Source organism: Wasmannia auropunctata, unplaced genomic scaffold (genome assembly GCF_000956235.1).
Source record: "Wasmannia auropunctata unplaced genomic scaffold, wasmannia.A_1.0 LD336053.1, whole genome shotgun sequence".
NCBI lineage: Eukaryota > Metazoa > Arthropoda > Insecta > Hymenoptera > Formicidae > Wasmannia > Wasmannia auropunctata.
In genome coordinates, this window is record NW_012026837.1 from 6250112 (window position 1) to 6256741 (window position 6630).

Consider the following 6630-nt stretch of genomic DNA (forward strand, 5'->3'; position numbering starts at 1 on the left):
TCTGTCTATTCCAAATAATCGTGTAAAGAGTAGGTAGAAAACATTTTCAGATTTCCATCGAAGACATGTCGAAAGATAATAATATCAATGCAAGTCTCGCTTTGACGAGATCCTTTCTCCACAGAATTCCTCACGGATCGACGGCAGAAAAACCCATTTCTACTGTGGAAATCGAATCTGACTTCCAAATCCTTCGGGAGAGAAAGAGAAGTCTCCTGGTATTTTTCCGGTTGCAGATATATTGACTCGAGAGTACCTTTGAAAGTACATCGAATCCATAGGGATATGTAAGTCCACCCGATGTTCTTCCGGTTTCGCTTAAGCTGAACAGCCACTCGTCATTGTATTCGCTTTGAAAAACATATCGTACATCACTGAAGAGAAAAGATGAAAATATTATTTGCGAGTTGATATTACACAGGACAAAAGTATACAATACTTTGGAACCGTGCCAAAAGCGGTGACCAGGAACCAGTTTGCATAGTCATATACCATTATTGAAAACGTTTTCTTTTTGAATTTAACGCAGACAATGAAATATTGACAACATAATTTAACATAAAATGGCTTTTTTTAAAATTAAGAAAGAAAATTTTTATCTCTTGCATAGTTTTTTAATATTGAACGTAAGTTCGGCTTTTAAAATATTGTGTGATGTTGCAATTTTAAAAAATTTGAGATTAAAATTGTAAAATGACTATTTTAATATATTTTACTGTTCTACACAATCAAAGTATACGTGACGTCTCGAAAAAAATTTTATTTAATTCAAAATTAAGTATTTCTTTCGATTCTTTTTTTTCGTACCTTTTAATCCTTAAAAGATATGATTGAAAATTCTAACATGAAAATTAATATTAGTAAGATTTTTGTGATTAAATATTAGAGTTGTTACATTTACATTACGAAATTAATTAAATGAAAAATAAATTAAACCGTTACATTTTGAATCATGAACAATACCTGTATATTTTTCAATTGTTTATTTAAACTTAAAAATGTTTGAAATTGCTAAATACAAATCCGATGTTATAAAAATTGGTGAATACGTATAATAGTAGGTATGTAAATTGCAAATCCAATAATTACGTTATTTTTATTTAAATTATTTTTCTGCAAAAATAGATTCACTACTATTATATAATTCTTATTAATTTTTATCTTTACAACAAATTTTTTTAAAATTAAAAATTAAAATAGTAGAAATAATTAACTTTGAATGTAAATAACCTAATACGTTACATATATGGCAGCTGTAGCAATTTGTAATTAAAATAGCTTGTTTTAATGATTCAATCTTAAATTTTGTAAAATAGTACGATATATATAATTATACGATAATATATTTCTAAAGTAAAAATGTATTGTATTGTATTATTATTATTATTATTATTATATAAATTTTTTATAATAAAAATTTAACTTGTAGATTTCATAATAAAAGCTATTCTTTTCTTTTAAATCTTTTATTGAATTGTCCGAGAAATTGTTTAATTCAAGCAGAACTTGTGTAGACCTTTAATACGACAAATATTCACGATTTATTTACAGTACTTTTACTTTTCAATTTTTTATTGAATATAATTTTAGTGTTAAATCTATTTCTCATTGTCAGTTACATGAATCAGATATATGATGAATGACGAATCTTTCTGTTTCTGTTGATGATAACTTTAAACTTAGCAGTCAACATCACTAATTTTAGACGCAAAATTATTTAATAAAGATTGTAAATGTAAGACAAGAATGATATAGATGAACACACAGAAACCATCATCCGTAATGCTTAGCGAGCGAGGAGTATTGCGTACATACTACAACTCGGGTAACTTAAACTCACTGTAATACGGTGAATGGGTCTCCCAGGCTGAAACTTAAGGAGACGCTCTTCAGCTTCGGTTTCACTCTATGCAAGAAACCGGATAGGCCGATGCACGGAAGTCACACTAAAACACCTGACTTCTGTTCTCCTTTCTCCATTCCGGCTTCCTTCTTCCTGTTTTACCATTTTTATTCGAATTTTTTTTTATTTGCAAGAATAAACGATAATTTACCTCATTGAGTCGAGTATTATCTACTATCATCAAGAGTATTGTTAAAGATCTATAGAATTCCTGAAGTCTTATTTAACAACTGCATGCGGTTATAAAAATAACTATTGTATTTAATTCTTTTTAATTTTATTACACTAATACATATATGTGTATCTAATTCTTTAACATTAATATATTTAATTATTTATGAAAAACAAAAATCATATTTTTTATAAACTATTTTGTCAAAATAATAAAATACATTTTTTGTTTATCTGAAAATAATATGAAGATAATGATAGTGAATAGAAGAATATTGTAAATATACCAAATATATAATTTAATAATAAATAAGAATTTAGGGAGAGAAGGCTCAAAAGAAGATTAAAATTTCATTAAAACTGGAATATTTGTTTTTTATTGTGACATAATTTAATAATAAATAAGAATTTAAGAAGAGAAGGCTCAAAAGAAGATTAAAATTTCATTAAAACTGGAATATTTGTTTTTTATTGTGACATGGAATATTTTAATTCCAAATTTAGAGTGTATGTTATACATATATTTAAAAAATGTGTTCAAAAATACCTTCTTCAATAATAAAATATTTTATTTTGTGTTGACATATGACCTGGATATTATATTGAAAAATTTAGATTAGATATTTCACTGTCGGACATGTTTTAAATCAATATTTTTTCCAATACTTTTATTTTTTCTTTTTTTCATTCTACAGTAAAATTTTTACAAAAAATGTCAATATAGAAGATATGACATAAAAATGAAAAACTAGTGGATACACAATATTGAAATTGAATTTCGCGTTTGAGAAAACAATGTTTTCGTACGAATCAAAAATTAACTTTGCCCGGCAAATATAAGTATAAGCCTGGGAAAAAAAAGTACCGTTAATGTCATTATTTTTTCTCTGTCGAAGTGGAATTTAATGGCGCGCGTCGGAATATACCTTGATATCTGATCGATTGACAATGAGCTTATTTTGTCGCACGTTGTTTCTCTCTTTCTTCCTTTCTTTTTTGCTCTTTATTTAACGATGTTATCCGGTAGGTCATTCCCTTCCGGATGATCCAAGAAAAGCAGCGCTCATTACTATCTAAAAACTTCACAATATCAGCGATATTGTATTTTTACCAATGCAGTTATTCTGTTATTTTATATAATCGTAACAGTTCTATCTAATTTGTTCTATCTATTTGACTGACAGTTCTATCTAATTTGTGGTTGAACGTAATAAAAAAATAATTGAAAAGCATGAAAGATAATACATATTAATAAAAAAATATTGTTACAGCTATAAAGTGTGATTTTCTTTCTATATGAATACATTATAAAATTATTTCATACAGAAAAAGAATCTTTTTTTTTTTTAAATAATCTGTTATATTCGACAATTTTAACTATAGTTATATAATTATTCTGTTTTTCGGAACTAGTAATACAAACTTAATGAACACAAAGAAATATATTAAAAATGCAGTATAAAATTTTTTTTAAGAATTTACAAGGAAAGTCCACATCGAAGAAAGTAGTATTCTTCTTTATTTTTGATCAAGGTTATTAATTATTCAAATTTATTAATTATTATATTTTTCGTTATTTCTTATTTCAGAAAAAGTATTATGTTCTGGAATAAAAATATCTCATAAATAATATTAATTTAAACTAGATTCCGTAAGTGAATATCACAAGTTTTGAGAGCGCCTTCTACAGTTGTGGCTGAATCTTGGTGTCTAATAAATTTTATATTAATTTTACATCCATTATTCAGCTATTTAAACTGTGCGCCGAATCTATATCGGACTTACAACGCAATAATTTAGCTGAAGTTGAAATATTAAGATCACAATTGATTTTCAATTCTTAATAATTTGATGCGATTAAGCATCTTAAAATACTGCGACGAATTTATTGCAAAAAGTATTATCTCAGCCAGAGTTTGAACAATATTAATTTGAAAAATATCTCAATTATACAGAGAAAAATATACATACAATAAATTTTTTTATGTATTTTTATTCATAATAATATTACCGTTATAAATATAATAATGTAAATATGTAGTATAAATAGCAATATATATTAATGTACATATATATATTAATGTACATACATATATATATACGTACGTACGCTGTACTTAATACTTTATTATTTCTTAATAAAATGAATAAAGGCATGTTACTGATTTTGAAAGATATTGCTTAAGTACTATTAGAATATCAATTAATAGACCATAATGTACTCAGTGACTTCTTTATCAAGATCTAGTTTCCTCTTTATTAAATATAACTTGCTTGATATAAAAGCTCTGCAAACAGTATATTTTAAAACTTCTCATTAAAATTTGCAATCAAATACAATCTTTGATCAATAGTTTATTCTTTAATTATACTTCGTGTCTCGCCTTTCGAAATTACGAAGGTAGTTACACTACTTTATACCTCACAAGTCACAACTTTAGAGCCAAAAAATGTGTTTTTGCCGCCCAGTCCTTGTCCTGTGGCTAGGGTACTATATTATATGGGAATGCCTTTGAGCATATAGACATGGAGGTGAAATGTTGGCTCGAAAACTGTGTCCAAGATGTGTGCGAGAGAGAAAGGTAGACGAATAATATTCGTCCTCTCTGCGCATGCGTCGATTATTCAACAGACAGAGAGGACGAAGTATCACGTGGTATCGCTCGTATATCTTTCTCTCTCGCACTCCTTAGCACTCTTGGACTCAATTGCGGTCTACAAAGAACAAAGGCATTCCACCTCCATATACTATATACTCAAAGGGAAATGCGCATCGCCATTTTGGCTTCTGGTAACGGCACTTTTGAGCTTCTGGTAACTGCACTTTTCAACCGCACTTTTCAAAACCATTCTGCACTGACGAGGAGCCAAATGCGACGATGCGCATTCCCGCCATAATATGGTACCCTACCGTAACGGCCTCCGACGTCCTTCTTGATTCGTTTTCTTTGTGCCAAGCAAGTCGCACGTATTAAGAACCGTTTAGAGTGAAAATCGTCGAAATATAGGAAAACATAAGAAAAGATCGCGTAGCAGAGAAGAGGAAATCGAACAGCTGTGGAAAAGGCTGAGAAGCATCGAAAAACTACTTGAATCTCGTATGCCGGCACCTGCTCCGATTGACAAGAGAATCGGCGATAGGAATGAGTCGTCTAGCGAGGACAGGGGTAAGCAACAAAGCCCAGGAGATGGATCTCGGACAAGAGCCAAAATATAACCTCATCCACAAGGTTGAGCTCGGACGAGAGCCGAGACATAACCTATTTTTTACCCGACGATCTTATACGAGAGATAAAACATGTTCGGAGTGAGGGTCGAGCTTGCACGAGAGGCAAGTCAGGGCCATAAATAAACAAATATATGAGCGCGGACGGGGCAGTCAGTGCTCTAATCTGTTGTACCGGAGGTCCAAAGTTCGATTCCTGGTAGACCCGATAGATTGTCATACACCTCTGACTCAATGTAGCACCGTAATGTATATGTTTAAGTCAAACCTTCGTGAACAGATGCCTACAACGGACCTTGAGAATATTCTAGCCAAACACAATAATAAACAAAGAACTCAGGAGCGTATCCAAGCAAGAGGAAATCGACATGGAAATCCGTCGATGAAAGTGGAAGTGGATTGGCCATAGTCTAAGAAAGGATCCACAAGATATAACCCGCATGGCCATGGAATACAATCCGCAAGGAAAGTGAAAGAGAGGAAGATCTGCCATGACATGAAGAACGGTCAACAAAAAAATAGAAACACTGGGAAAGAGCTGGGCAGAAATAAAAGCGATTGCCCCTAATAGAATAAGATGGAGGAGGCTTGTAGACGTCCTATGCTCCACACAAAGAGATTAAAGGATCATAGATAGATGTATAAGTAAATAAATGCTAGGGTTTATTTTGTTGTTTCATCCCACACGTTCCATGCTTTGCAGGTAGCTTAGTAGACGATTTGGTTTCGAATTACGAAGTTGAAGGTGGTAGGGATGGAAGTTCTACATTGACAGAAGTGCAAGCTGAGAATCCGTTGACCAGCAGCATAAGGACCACAGCGCAACGGAGTCAGGCCGATAACAGTAAGGTTATTACCCTCACGGATCTGAGCAGCAACCAGGCACAGGAAGAAGAAAAAGAGTCATGATCTGGATGACGAAATTTTGCAGATTATTGGTGAAGAGCCTCCTAAATGCAATAAAGAACTTGAAATACATTCTAGTTTAGCTTGTCGTTAGACTCCTTGGTTGCAAGAGGGCTTAAAAAAAGCTGGATGACGAAATCTTGCAGATTATTGGTGAAGAGCCTCCTAAATGCAATAAAGAACTTGAAATACATTCTAGTTTAGCTTGTCGTTAGACTCCTTGGTTGCAAGAGGGCTTAAAAAAAGAAGTAAGAGAAGATTTATTTCTGAAGTACCCAAGAGAAGGCAAATTGCTCTTTGGAAGCCCTAATACTAAACCCTAATACTAAAGGAATTTACGTCCTTAAATGTAAACATCGTAAGGAAAGATAAGTATTTTATATTTACACAGAATTTAGCCGGTTCAGCTCTCTCAGCACCTGTT

The 6630-nt window shown here is 31.5% G+C and overlaps 1 long non-coding RNA gene across 1 annotated transcript; it reads right to left on the reverse strand.

The window, feature by feature from the left end:
• Window positions 1-286: 286 nt before the first annotated feature.
• LOC105451260 lies at window positions 287-3244 on the reverse strand. Its single transcript, XR_974570.1, has 3 exons — window positions 3001-3244; window positions 1841-1996; window positions 287-374 (listed from the first exon to the last, which is right to left on the reverse strand). It is a non-coding gene; the product is annotated as an uncharacterized LOC105451260 (long non-coding RNA).
• Between the last annotated feature and the right edge of the window lie 3386 nt (window positions 3245-6630).